This window comes from Lissotriton vulgaris, chromosome 7, assembly GCF_964263255.1.
Source record: "Lissotriton vulgaris chromosome 7, aLisVul1.2, whole genome shotgun sequence".
NCBI classification, from domain to species: domain Eukaryota; kingdom Metazoa; phylum Chordata; class Amphibia; order Caudata; family Salamandridae; genus Lissotriton; species Lissotriton vulgaris.
In genome coordinates, this window is record NC_141695.1 from 365,260,045 (window position 1) to 365,275,733 (window position 15,689).

Consider the following 15,689-nt stretch of genomic DNA (forward strand, 5'->3'; position numbering starts at 1 on the left):
TAGTTACATAGGTTTCTTCAAGCTTGATATTTTAAAACGGTTTCTATTTGAATTACTACCCAGTTGTGCCTTATTCTATTGCATTGTACTTTTCTATAACTGTGTCATTATGGCTGCGTTTGATATCCCAGCACACAGTTGTGTCGCTGTGCGGAATCACTTACAGGAATACCTCGTTTCTTTAGAGGGACAGGCAGTGGTTTCTGTCGTCTCAGCTGACGCGGTGTACCCGTTTGAGTTGTTTTACTCATGGGTTACATTTCCCGCTGTAGGTGCTGGTACTGGTGTATTTCACACTTACACCCCTGCTGATGCTCCTGCGGCGTATGCTCCATATCGGACAGTGGAAATTCCGATTTCGGCTTGACCACATGCCGTTTGGTGTAATGGCGCCCTCCCACACGTTATAACAGCGGTCAGACAAGGGCCATTGTCAATCCCAGGTGCTACTTGGCATGTTTTAGCTGCTTACACCCCGCATCCGAGGGCGGGGCAGTTAACAGCTCCCCAACTAAGACCCCTTTATGATTCTGCAGGGTCAGTTATTAGGAGTCTAGTTCATTACATTACCCGCAATCTTCTGGGTGGGGTCCCGGGTGATGCAGCGCATCCAGTTGGCGGGGGCGGGCTGAAGCTTAGTCCCGTCATGGTTAATGCGGTCGTGGGCAAGCGTCCCCAGGAAAAGGATGAGATGCCTTTTTGGCTTACCGAGAAATTCGACCAACAGGAAGCAGTATTCCCGAATACTAGTCCGGTGGAGAAACACAGGATCCTCACAATTAGTTTGCAGAAAGACTTAGTGCCCGACGTAAATAAATGTACCTCTTCGGGTGTGATTTTTGCGGCAGTCTATACTAGGTGCTTTGGCACCCCGTCAATGACCGTCCTGCCCTCTGTGATCAAGCGTATTCAGGATAAAGATGGACCAGAGGCGGCTGTGGAGTTGGGAATACGGCTTGTAGGAGCGTTTGACATGGTACGCGATCTCGTCCTTGCTAATGTCAAGGGGGATGGGGTGAGTTTCCAGGTCTCAAATGCTTTGCGCGATGTCCCCGACGCGACAAACCCCGTCAGGTACAAAAAACTATTATGGAAGCTTATAAGACCGTTGGCCATAATAGTTTGGGTGTTAAGCCTTTCACTAAGAAAGAAAAACAGCAGCAAACTCAACAAGTGTCATCTAATAAAGATGACTGCCCAAAAGTTCAGAAACAAAATTGGAGTAAGAACAAAAAACAGGGCAAACAGCAACAGAAACAGGGGTCCCGTCCTGCTTCACCTACACCTGCCCCTGCTAAGCATACAGAGTTGCGCAACCGCAGTACTATTAGGTCGATTGATAGGTTTCATGTTCCTGAACAACATTCTCCTCGCTGTTTGCAGGAAACATCAGTACCAACCACCGGTGGAGGAGGCGGCGGCAGAGGTTAAGGTTCCCAACAGAGCAGTGAGCAGCCTCGCAAGGCTGACAGAAAAGGCAAGCAGGACGAGTCACAGCGTCAAAGGCCCCAATTTCAGAAAAAGAAAGTTGCTGCAGTAACAGCGAGATATGCCACAGATAGTGAAAACGCAGCTTCGTAATCTGACATGGGCGCTGACGTGCTCGACAGCGCGGCGGAGATTACCATCATTCGAGAGGCGTTGCATCCACTACTGAAGTTGACAGCGATTGACACCTTCGTTGTAGTTGAGACAGCTGACACTAGAGTGGCTCCCCATGACAGGCTTTATGAAATTGTCTTAATAATTGAAGGTGACATAGAACGTACCATAAAAGGTTTTTTTGGGGAAAATCTGACAACTGACTATGATATTTTGTTGGCGGAGGTCGATTGGCCCCCACCGTTTCTTTTAGCTGCTCCGCAAGGGGAGGAGGTGATCCTCCCCGCTTTTGCGCACACAGTGTCGAAGGAGCAGGCTCTTCAGTATGCAGAAGAGTGGGCTAGGGCGCTTGCCCCGGCGTTGTACCGTACTCACTGTGGATGGGATAAACTTTCCCATCGACATGAGATTCCCTTGCGATCGATGCCACAGTCTCAACCCCAATACCTCATGCGACGTGAAGCAGAAGCCTGCGTTGCAGAAATCCTTAAACAATTGGTATATCAAGGTGTAATTGAAACGTCTGTGTCTCCGATGAATAACCCACTTTTTACTGTGACCAAGCCAGATGGCTCGTACCGTTTAGTATTGGATTACCACCACCTAAACTTACATTGTCGTACATGCGCCGTGCAGAATACTCACAGTTCTGCTCTTGTGGATAGTCTGGTGCGTAAAAGATTTAAGACCACACTTGACACATCCAATGTTTTTTTTGTCCACAATCTGTTCTCTCTTAGTAGTCAATGTATGGCTTTTACAAGTGGTGGCAAACAGTGCCAATTCCTTCATTTGGCTATGGGTTACAAGAATAGCCCTGGTGTTTTTGCCTCCTGCATTGTCTCTCTCCTGGAGAGATTCGACGCAGATGCATGTTCATATGTGGATGACATTTATCTGACAGACGAGAAATTATGACTGCATCTGTGCCGAGTTGACCGCATAATTTGCTGTTTTGCGGACTTTGGCTATAAATATAACTTTGCGAAATCCCACATTGCAGAGTACACAGTGTTGTTCCTGGGCTACAAGCTCAACGATGAAGGTCGAGGTATACCTCCTCACTTCTTGGAGAAATGTGCACTTTTGCGAGCTCCTACAACACTGAAAAAGCTACAATCGTTACTGGGCTTTTTAAATTTCGGTCGTACCTACTTTCCGGAATATGCCCAGCGTATCAAGTCGCTTTATGCGTTGATACAACCTACTTTTTCCAAATTGTACTGGCTGCCGGAACATTCAGCCATCTTGCAATCTTTGCAGGCTGACGTTCTTGAATCTAAATTCTTGGTGACTTGTGATAACCACACCAACCTGGTGATAAGAATCGTGCCAGGGGTGGTGGGCTTCACGTTACTCACTTTTATTGAGGGTAACACAGTCCCTATCGCTTACAAGTCACACTTGTACACTTCAGTTGAGTTGGGTTTTCCACTGTGGCAAAAGTTTTGACAGCAGTGCAAATGGCGATTCTTAAGGAACGTGCACTGTTGCAGGGAAAACGCATTTTGGATGTTACTCCGTATCCTGCCTTGGAGGCAGTGACGAAAGCCAGTGTACCGAATTACAAAGCTTTGCACCCTCGGTGGATACAATGGTCTACATCCTTGACATCCCCGGATGTAACATTCATTTTTGATTCCTCTTTGCAGACTCAGGAGTTCTTGCAGTATGAATTTGTTCATCCTGCCCCTCTGATTATGCGCCCACTTGAGGATTTCCATTGTATCGTTTACACTGACGGAAGCGCGCAAGCGGCTATGGATTCAAAGCAGGCTTATTCTTCAGCCTGCGCAATTGTGGTTGGTACTATGGTGGATGGTGAATTCAAGTCCGATGTCGTGCATACACACGCATTAGGGGACTATACCGCCCAGTTGGCAGAACTTCGTGCTCTGATGCTTGCATTGGAGTAAGCCGATCCCAGTGTGACTACTCTTATTGTGAGTGACTCTTACTACTGTGTTCAGTCTTACAATGACAATCTACCCTTTTGGACTCAAAATGATTATCGTGACTCCAAGGGTCGCACAATAAAACATAAAATGATCTGGGTTCAAGTGGCTGAGCTCAAAGAACGACTCCCACTCGTCTTTGTAATTCATACTCTGGGTCATCAGCGTGTTGGAGTTCACGCTCTTGGCAACTGTCTCGCGGCCTAGGCTGCGAAGACAGGAGTTGCAACATATGCAGTGGCAGCGGTTACACGTTCCAAAAGTTAGATTGATGATGACATCTTGGCAGCTTTTGCCACAATGGAGAAGGGAGGTAATTACCTTAAGGGTTTCCCTTCTAAATACTCTTATCATTTAAGTCCTGATAAAGTTCCTTATGTGAGAAATTATGACATTGGTGACAGGTTGATTCCCAACGGGGACCGCAGACAGGCTTTGATTACAGCAGGCCATGCCGGGATGGCTTCGGCGCATGCCAGCATGTCAGCTACTGTATCTTTTCTCCAGCAACTATATTGGTGGTGGGGTTTGTACAAACAGACACGTGATTTTGTCCTTCAATGTGGCATTTGTCAGCCAATTATTCCTTCCTCTGCTGCACGCCCGCCCCAAACTCAGTTGTACATATCTAATAAACCACTTGCGTGTGTTTATTTAGATCACTGCAGTCCTTTCTCCTCTGATACTGCATATAAGTACATCTTAGTAGCTGTTGACTCTTGCACGCGCTTTGTCTGTGTGTGGCCTCAAAGGAGCGCTGATTCTAGAACTGTCATAAGGGATTTGCGTGTCTTTGTGGGAATTTTTGCGTGTGGTACCTTCCTTTCGGACCAGGGTCCAGCGTTCGCCTCTAAGGCGTACAAGGATGCCATGGGGACCAGGTCAAATTTTCATCTCCATACCGGCCTGAGGGTACTAGTGTTGTGGAGCGGATGAACCATGACTTAAAGCAATCCTTGACAGCAAAAGTTTTAGGTGCTGGCAGAATCTGGCTAACCCATCTCAATAGCGTTCAACGTGCGCTAAATAGTCTCCCTAGAAGGTCTCTGGGTGGGCGGGCCCCATACGAAATGCTCTTTGGCATCAAGATGTTTGTTCCGGACCTTGATGGTCTTGACATGGCGGCGGAGGCCGCATCCTTTGACGTAGATGAACATTCTAATGTTTTGCAGAACCTACAAAAGACCAGAGACAGTCTTGCAAAGGAGCACTTGCCCTCCACGTCTGAAGCTGCATAGCAGATTCCGGTAGTCGACTGGCTACCCCAAATTGGAGAACTGGTCCCAGAGAAGATCGACAACAAGAAAGAATTTGGTCCTTCCTATCGAGGTCAAGTTGCAGGGCTTGGTGTGCAGGGTACAAGAACAGTCATTTTACCTCCTCTTCCCGGGCGAAAGGGGAACAGGTACATTTCCATTGACAATGTCAAACCACACAGGGTTGCTGATTCTCTATAGTATGACGCCTGCGGTTTCGTGTCCAGCAATGGTACGACACTCTGTTTTGCCCCTGGATCCTGTCATCGGGCCTGATATTGTTGTAGAAATGAGTCCACTTACGAATCCTTTATTGAATCTACCTGCTGGTGATCCTCTTAATGACACTGAAAATACTTACCCCACTGACTTGTCTATGCCTGATTTGGAGATCCGGGTGGCTAATCAATCCCGTTTTTCATTTGACACTGGCTCTTCCACATCTAAGTCCCCTTCAGGAGTTTCGATTTTTGCTACCTGGTTTAAAAAACATTTTTTGATTCCTCCTTGGACTTTCATTTGGTTGGTGCTTCTTGCAATTTTTTTGTTCATGTCCATAGGATTTGTGGTGTATTTTTTCCGTTTTATCAATGGACACTACGTTCAATAAAGAACTTCAATTAGAATGATTGATGGAACTTTGGCTCCCCGCTCCTCTTCACACATCATGAAGAGGGACCAGACTTTTGTGAATATAACTGCTTGGCCCGTTTTAGAAGGGATTGTATGGGATGCTGTAAAGTTCCAGACACATGGTCACACATAGGTTTTTAATGTTCCCAATGTACTCCGTTTTTCTATGGGGGAAGTGGTTAAACAAAATATTCGCTCTGATGAATGGGACGTTAAAGCCGTAGAGGCTTTAATTTCTGATTTGAAATACTATGCTGCTTTCGATGCCGAAGATTTGTATTTGAAATCTGCGAATTATGGTGATTTGTACTATTACCAGCATTCTGCCAATCACTTCTACACACAGTGGGAGCACTTTCCCGCACCTGTGGAAGGCAGCTCCAAAACATTTTTGAAAAAGTTTTCTTATTTTACTGACTTTGATCATTCAAACACTAATACATTTTATTTTACGATGACTGAGAAGTTCTCTTCCAAGGTTAGACTCACCCACACTAAATTACTGTATTTGAAGTCCTTTATTGACCAGTTGGCTGTTGAGGGCTATGAACTGTGGAAAGATACTGTTGATCTTAAATCTGTTTGGGGTTCTAAATGTTGGCAAGTGCAAGGCACTGAGGCTTTGCATTGTGCTTGTCTCATCCCAAACCATATGTTGTTTCTGAATGCCAATATTGCACAAACAACTTGCTTTGGAATGGCTAGTTCTAAAAAATTAAATGCTCCTTCATTTCCAGATTTGGGTGAATTTCCAGATTGGAATAATTACACCAGTACTTCCCTAAGTGGCTTACAAGCCCTGGTAAGAAATTCCACTTTTAATTTAAGTTGGTTGGGGTTTCTAGGTACTGAGGTGAGTTTCTGGTACACCACAATTCACTAATGTCCTAGGTCTCTGTGCACAGTTCTGGGCATGAGCAGAAATCCTTGTAACATGGCGCCGACAACGAGTGTGGTCTTATTTTGAGACACTTGAGTAGTGCTTATATCCGTCTACGACCCCCTCGCTGTTGTTTCCGGTTGAATATAGTGACAGATAAAACCTAAATATAGTTACATAGGTTTCTTCAAGCTTGATATTTTAAAACGGTTTCTATTTGAATTACTACCCAGTTGTGCCTTATTCTATTGCATTGTACTTTTCTATAACTGTGTCATTATGGCTGCGTTTGATATCCCAGCACACAGTTGTGTCGCTGTGCGGAATCACTTACAGGAATACCTCGTTTCTTTAGAGGGACAGGCAGTGGTTTCTGTCGTCTCAGCTGACGCGGTGTACCCGTTTGAGTTGTTTTACTCATGGGTTACATTTCCCGCTGTAGGTGCTGGTACTGGTGTATTTCACACTTACACCCCTGCTGATGCTCCTGCGGCGTATGCTCCATATCGGACAGTGGAAATTCCGATTTCGGCTTGACCACATGCCGTTTGGTGTAATGGCGCCCTCCCACACGTTATAACAGCGGTCAGACAAGGGCCATTGTCAATCCCAGGTGCTACTTGGCATGTTTTAGCTGCTTACACCCCGCATCCGAGGGCGGGGCAGTTAACAGCTCCCCAACTAAGACCCCTTTATGATTCTGCAGGGTCAGTTATTAGGAGTCTAGTTCATTACATTACCCGCAATCTTCTGGGTGGGGTCCCGGGTGATGCAGCGCATCCAGTTGGCGGGGGCGGGCTGAAGCTTAGTCCCGTCATGGTTAATGCGGTCGTGGGCAAGCGTCCCCAGGAAAAGGATGAGATGCCTTTTTGGCTTACCGAGAAATTCGACCAACAGGAAGCAGTATTCCCGAATACTAGTCCGGTGGAGAAACACAGGATCCTCACAATTAGTTTGCAGAAAGACTTAGTGCCCGACGTAAATAAATGTACCTCTTCGGGTGTGATTTTTGCGGCAGTCTATACTAGGTGCTTTGGCACCCCGTCAATGACCGTCCTGCCCTCTGTGATCAAGCGTATTCAGGATAAAGATGGACCAGAGGCGGCTGTGGAGTTGGGAATACGGCTTGTAGGAGCGTTTGACATGGTACGCGATCTCGTCCTTGCTAATGTCAAGGGGGATGGGGTGAGTTTCCAGGTCTCAAATGCTTTGCGCGATGTCCCCGACGCGACAAACCCCGTCAGGTACAAAAAACTATTATGGAAGCTTATAAGACCGTTGGCCATAATAGTTTGGGTGTTAAGCCTTTCACTAAGAAAGAAAAACAGCAGCAAACTCAACAAGTGTCATCTAATAAAGATGACTGCCCAAAAGTTCAGAAACAAAATTGGAGTAAGAACAAAAAACAGGGCAAACAGCAACAGAAACAGGGGTCCCGTCCTGCTTCACCTACACCTGCCCCTGCTAAGCATACAGAGTTGCGCAACCGCAGTACTATTAGGTCGATTGATAGGTTTCATGTTCCTGAACAACATTCTCCTCGCTGTTTGCAGGAAACATCAGTACCAACCACCGGTGGAGGAGGCGGCGGCAGAGGTTAAGGTGCCCAACAGAGCAGTGAGCAGCCTCGCAAGGCTGACAGAAAAGGCAAGCAGGACGAGTCACAGCGTCAAAGGCCCCAATTTCAGAAAAAGAAAGTTGCTGCAGTAACAGCGAGATATGCCACAGATAGTGAAAACGCAGCTTCGTAATCTGACATGGGCGCTGACGTGCTCGACAGCGCGGCGGAGATTACCATCATTCGAGAGGCGTTGCATCCACTACTGAAGTTGACAGCGATTGACACCTTCGTTGTAGTTGAGACAGCTGACACTAGAGTGGCTCCCCATGACAGGCTTTATGAAATTGTCTTAATAATTGAAGGTGACATAGAACGTACCATAAAAGGTTTTTTTGGGGAAAATCGGACAACTGACTATGATATTTTGTTGGCGGAGGTCGATTGGCCCCCACCGTTTCTTTTAGCTGCTCCGCAAGGGGAGGAGGTGATCCTCCCCGCTTTTGCGCACACAGTGTCGAAGGAGCAGGCTCTTCAGTATGCAGAAGAGTGGGCTAGGGCGCTTGCCCCGGCGTTGTACCGTACTCACTGTGGATGGGATAAACTTTCCCATCGACATGAGATTCCCTTGCGATCGATGCCACAGTCTCAACCCCAATACCTCATGCGACGTGAAGCAGAAGCCTGCGTTGCAGAAATCCTTAAACAATTGGTATATCAAGGTGTAATTGAAACGTCTGTGTCTCCGATGAATAACCCACTTTTTACTGTGACCAAGCCAGATGGCTCGTACCGTTTAGTATTGGATTACCACCACCTAAACTTACATTGTCGTACATGCGCCGTGCAGAATACTCACAGTTCTGCTCTTGTGGATAGTCTGGTGCGTAAAAGATTTAAGACCACACTTGACACATCCAATGTTTTTTTTGTCCACAATCTGTTCTCTCTTAGTAGTCAATGTATGGCTTTTACAAGTGGTGGCAAACAGTGCCAATTCCTTCATTTGGCTATGGGTTACAAGAATAGCCCTGGTGTTTTTGCCTCCTGCATTGTCTCTCTCCTGGAGAGATTCGACGCAGATGCATGTTCATATGTGGATGACATTTATCTGACAGACGAGAAATTATGACTGCATCTGTGCCGAGTTGACCGCATAATTTGCTGTTTTGCGGACTTTGGCTATAAATATAACTTTGCGAAATCCCACATTGCAGAGTACACAGTGTTGTTCCTGGGCTACAAGCTCAACGATGAAGGTCGAGGTATACCTCCTCACTTCTTGGAGAAATGTGCACTTTTGCGAGCTCCTACAACACTGAAAAAGCTACAATCGTTACTGGGCTTTTTAAATTTCGGTCGTACCTACTTTCCGGAATATGCCCAGCGTATCAAGTCGCTTTATGCGTTGATACAACCTACTTTTTCCAAATTGTACTGGCTGCCGGAACATTCAGCCATCTTGCAATCTTTGCAGGCTGACGTTCTTGAATCTAAATTCTTGGTGACTTGTGATAACCACACCAACCTGGTGATAAGAATCGTGCCAGGGGTGGTGGGCTTCACGTTACTCACTTTTATTGAGGGTAACACAGTCCCTATCGCTTACAAGTCACACTTGTACACTTCAGTTGAGTTGGGTTTTCCACTGTGGCAAAAGTTTTGACAGCAGTGCAAATGGCGATTCTTAAGGAACGTGCACTGTTGCAGGGAAAACGCATTTTGGATGTTACTCCGTATCCTGCCTTGGAGGCAGTGACGAAAGCCAGTGTACCGAATTACAAAGCTTTGCACCCTCGGTGGATACAATGGTCTACATCCTTGACATCCCCGGATGTAACATTCATTTTTGATTCCTCTTTGCAGACTCAGGAGTTCTTGCAGTATGAATTTGTTCATCCTGCCCCTCTGATTATGCGCCCACTTGAGGATTTCCATTGTATCGTTTACACTGACGGAAGCGCGCAAGCGGCTATGGATTCAAAGCAGGCTTATTCTTCAGCCTGCGCAATTGTGGTTGGTACTATGGTGGATGGTGAATTCAAGTCCGATGTCGTGCATACACACGCATTAGGGGACTATACCGCCCAGTTGGCAGAACTTCGTGCTCTGATGCTTGCATTGGAGTAAGCCGATCCCAGTGTGACTACTCTTATTGTGAGTGACTCTTACTACTGTGTTCAGTCTTACAATGACAATCTACCCTTTTGGACTCAAAATGATTATCGTGACTCCAAGGGTCGCACAATAAAACATAAAATGATCTGGGTTCAAGTGGCTGAGCTCAAAGAACGACTCCCACTCGTCTTTGTAATTCATACTCTGGGTCATCAGCGTGTTGGAGTTCACGCTCTTGGCAACTGTCTCGCGGCCTAGGCTGCGAAGACAGGAGTTGCAACATATGCAGTGGCAGCGGTTACACGTTCCAAAAGTTAGATTGATGATGACATCTTGGCAGCTTTTGCCACAATGGAGAAGGGAGGTAATTACCTTAAGGGTTTCCCTTCTAAATACTCTTATCATTTAAGTCCTGATAAAGTTCCTTATGTGAGAAATTATGACATTGGTGACAGGTTGATTCCCAACGGGGACCGCAGACAGGCTTTGATTACAGCAGGCCATGCCGGGATGGCTTCGGCGCATGCCAGCATGTCAGCTACTGTATCTTTTCTCCAGCAACTATATTGGTGGTGGGGTTTGTACAAACAGACACGTGATTTTGTCCTTCAATGTGGCATTTGTCAGCCAATTATTCCTTCCTCTGCTGCACGCCCGCCCCAAACTCAGTTGTACATATCTAATAAACCACTTGCGTGTGTTTATTTAGATCACTGCAGTCCTTTCTCCTCTGATACTGCATATAAGTACATCTTAGTAGCTGTTGACTCTTGCACGCGCTTTGTCTGTGTGTGGCCTCAAAGGAGCGCTGATTCTAGAACTGTCATAAGGGATTTGCGTGTCTTTGTGGGAATTTTTGCGTGTGGTACCTTCCTTTCGGACCAGGGTCCAGCGTTCGCCTCTAAGGCGTACAAGGATGCCATGGGGACCAGGTCAAATTTTCATCTCCATACCGGCCTGAGGGTACTAGTGTTGTGGAGCGGATGAACCATGACTTAAAGCAATCCTTGACAGCAAAAGTTTTAGGTGCTGGCAGAATCTGGCTAACCCATCTCAATAGCGTTCAACGTGCGCTAAATAGTCTCCCTAGAAGGTCTCTGGGTGGGCGGGCCCCATACGAAATGCTCTTTGGCATCAAGATGTTTGTTCCGGACCTTGATGGTCTTGACATGGCGGCGGAGGCCGCATCCTTTGACGTAGATGAACATTCTAATGTTTTGCAGAACCTACAAAAGACCAGAGACAGTCTTGCAAAGGAGCACTTGCCCTCCACGTCTGAAGCTGCATAGCAGATTCCGGTAGTCGACTGGCTACCCCAAATTGGAGAACTGGTCCCAGAGAAGATCGACAACAAGAAAGAATTTGGTCCTTCCTATCGAGGTCAAGTTGCAGGGCTTGGTGTGCAGGGTACAAGAACAGTCATTTTACCTCCTCTTCCCGGGCGAAAGGGGAACAGGTACATTTCCATTGACAATGTCAAACCACACAGGGTTGCTGATTCTCTATAGTATGACGCCTGCGGTTTCGTGTCCAGCAATGGTACGACACTCTGTTTTGCCCCTGGATCCTGTCATCGGGCCTGATATTGTTGTAGAAATGAGTCCACTTACGAATCCTTTATTGAATCTACCTGCTGGTGATCCTCTTAATGACACTGAAAATACTTACCCCACTGACTTGTCTATGCCTGATTTGGAGATCCGGGTGGCTAATCAATCCCGTTTTTCATTTGACACTGGCTCTTCCACATCTAAGTCCCCTTCAGGAGTTTCGATTTTTGCTACCTGGTTTAAAAAACATTTTTTGATTCCTCCTTGGACTTTCATTTGGTTGGTGCTTCTTGCAATTTTTTTGTTCATGTCCATAGGATTTGTGGTGTATTTTTTCCGTTTTATCAATGGACACTACGTTCAATAAAGAACTTCAATTAGAATGATTGATGGAACTTTGGCTCCCCGCTCCTCTTCACACATCATGAAGAGGGACCAGACTTTTGTGAATATAACTGCTTGGCCCGTTTTAGAAGGGATTGTATGGGATGCTGTAAAGTTCCAGACACATGGTCACACATAGGTTTTTAATGTTCCCAATGTACTCCGTTTTTCTATGGGGGAAGTGGTTAAACAAAATATTCGCTCTGATGAATGGGACGTTAAAGCCGTAGAGGCTTTAATTTCTGATTTGAAATACTATGCTGCTTTCGATGCCGAAGATTTGTATTTGAAATCTGCGAATTATGGTGATTTGTACTATTACCAGCATTCTGCCAATCACTTCTACACACAGTGGGAGCACTTTCCCGCACCTGTGGAAGGCAGCTCCAAAACATTTTTGAAAAAGTTTTCTTATTTTACTGACTTTGATCATTCAAACACTAATACATTTTATTTTACGATGACTGAGAAGTTCTCTTCCAAGGTTAGACTCACCCACACTAAATTACTGTATTTGAAGTCCTTTATTGACCAGTTGGCTGTTGAGGGCTATGAACTGTGGAAAGATACTGTTGATCTTAAATCTGTTTGGGGTTCTAAATGTTGGCAAGTGCAAGGCACTGAGGCTTTGCATTGTGCTTGTCTCATCCCAAACCATATGTTGTTTCTGAATGCCAATATTGCACAAACAACTTGCTTTGGAATGGCTAGTTCTAAAAAATTAAATGCTCCTTCATTTCCAGATTTGGGTGAATTTCCAGATTGGAATAATTACACCAGTACTTCCCTAAGTGGCTTACAAGCCCTGGTAAGAAATTCCACTTTTAATTTAAGTTGGTTGGGGTTTCTAGGTACTGAGGTGAGTTTCTGGTACACCACAATTCACTAATGTCCTAGGTCTCTGTGCACAGTTCTGGGCATGAGCAGAAATCCTTGTAACATGGCGCCGACAACGAGTGTGGTCTTATTTTGAGACACTTGAGTAGTGCTTATATCCGTCTACGACCCCCTCGCTGTTGTTTCCGGTTGAATATAGTGACAGATAAAACCTAAATATAGTTACATAGGTTTCTTCAAGCTTGATATTTTAAAACGGTTTCTATTTGAATTACTACCCAGTTGTGCCTTATTCTATTGCATTGTACTTTTCTATAACTGTGTCATTATGGCTGCGTTTGATATCCCAGCACACAGTTGTGTCGCTGTGCGGAATCACTTACAGGAATACCTCGTTTCTTTAGAGGGACAGGCAGTGGTTTCTGTCGTCTCAGCTGACGCGGTGTACCCGTTTGAGTTGTTTTACTCATGGGTTACATTTCCCGCTGTAGGTGCTGGTACTGGTGTATTTCACACTTACACCCCTGCTGATGCTCCTGCGGCGTATGCTCCATATCGGACAGTGGAAATTCCGATTTCGGCTTGACCACATGCCGTTTGGTGTAATGGCGCCCTCCCACACGTTATAACAGCGGTCAGACAAGGGCCATTGTCAATCCCAGGTGCTACTTGGCATGTTTTAGCTGCTTACACCCCGCATCCGAGGGCGGGGCAGTTAACAGCTCCCCAACTAAGACCCCTTTATGATTCTGCAGGGTCAGTTATTAGGAGTCTAGTTCATTACATTACCCGCAATCTTCTGGGTGGGGTCCCGGGTGATGCAGCGCATCCAGTTGGCGGGGGCGGGCTGAAGCTTAGTCCCGTCATGGTTAATGCGGTCGTGGGCAAGCGTCCCCAGGAAAAGGATGAGATGCCTTTTTGGCTTACCGAGAAATTCGACCAACAGGAAGCAGTATTCCCGAATACTAGTCCGGTGGAGAAACACAGGATCCTCACAATTAGTTTGCAGAAAGACTTAGTGCCCGACGTAAATAAATGTACCTCTTCGGGTGTGATTTTTGCGGCAGTCTATACTAGGTGCTTTGGCACCCCGTCAATGACCGTCCTGCCCTCTGTGATCAAGCGTATTCAGGATAAAGATGGACCAGAGGCGGCTGTGGAGTTGGGAATACGGCTTGTAGGAGCGTTTGACATGGTACGCGATCTCGTCCTTGCTAATGTCAAGGGGGATGGGGTGAGTTTCCAGGTCTCAAATGCTTTGCGCGATGTCCCCGACGCGACAAACCCCGTCAGGTACAAAAAACTATTATGGAAGCTTATAAGACCGTTGGCCATAATAGTTTGGGTGTTAAGCCTTTCACTAAGAAAGAAAAACAGCAGCAAACTCAACAAGTGTCATCTAATAAAGATGACTGCCCAAAAGTTCAGAAACAAAATTGGAGTAAGAACAAAAAACAGGGCAAACAGCAACAGAAACAGGGGTCCCGTCCTGCTTCACCTACACCTGCCCCTGCTAAGCATACAGAGTTGCGCAACCGCAGTACTATTAGGTCGATTGATAGGTTTCATGTTCCTGAACAACATTCTCCTCGCTGTTTGCAGGAAACATCAGTACCAACCACCGGTGGAGGAGGCGGCGGCAGAGGTTAAGGTGCCCAACAGAGCAGTGAGCAGCCTCGCAAGGCTGACAGAAAAGGCAAGCAGGACGAGTCACAGCGTCAAAGGCCCCAATTTCAGAAAAAGAAAGTTGCTGCAGTAACAGCGAGATATGCCACAGATAGTGAAAACGCAGCTTCGTAATCTGACATGGGCGCTGACGTGTTCGACAGCGCGGCGGAGATTACCATCATTCGAGAGGCGTTGCATCCACTACTGAAGTTGACAGCGATTGACACCTTCGTTGTAGTTGAGACAGCTGACACTAGAGTGGCTCCCCATGACAGGCTTTATGAAATTGTCTTAATAATTGAAGGTGACATAGAACGTACCATAAAAGGTTTTTTTGGGGAAAATCTGACAACTGACTATGATATTTTGTTGGCGGAGGTCGATTGGCCCCCACCGTTTCTTTTAGCTGCTCCGCAAGGGGAGGAGGTGATCCTCCCCGCTTTTGCGCACACAGTGTCGAAGGAGCAGGCTCTTCAGTATGCAGAAGAGTGGGCTAGGGCGCTTGCCCCGGCGTTGTACCGTACTCACTGTGGATGGGATAAACTTTCCCATCGACATGAGATTCCCTTGCGATCGATGCCACAGTCTCAACCCCAATACCTCATGCGACGTGAAGCAGAAGCCTGCGTTGCAGAAATCCTTAAACAATTGGTATATCAAGGTGTAATTGAAACGTCTGTGTCTCCGATGAATAACCCACTTTTTACTGTGACCAAGCCAGATGGCTCGTACCGTTTAGTATTGGATTACCACCACCTAAACTTACATTGTCGTACATGCGCCGTGCAGAATACTCACAGTTCTGCTCTTGTGGATAGTCTGGTGCGTAAAAGATTTAAGACCACACTTGACACATCCAATGTTTTTTTTGTCCACAATCTGTTCTCTCTTAGTAGTCAATGTATGGCTTTTACAAGTGGTGGCAAACAGTGCCAATTCCTTCATTTGGCTATGGGTTACAAGAATAGCCCTGGTGTTTTTGCCTCCTGCATTGTCTCTCTCCTGGAGAGATTCGACGCAGATGCATGTTCATATGTGGATGACATTTATCTGACAGACGAGAAATTATGACTGCATCTGTGCCGAGTTGACCGCATAATTTGCTGTTTTGCGGACTTTGGCTATAAATATAACTTTGCGAAATCCCACATTGCAGAGTACACAGTGTTGTTCCTGGGCTACAAGCTCAACGATGAAGGTCGAGGTATACCTCCTCACTTCTTGGAGAAATGTGCACTTTTGCGAGCT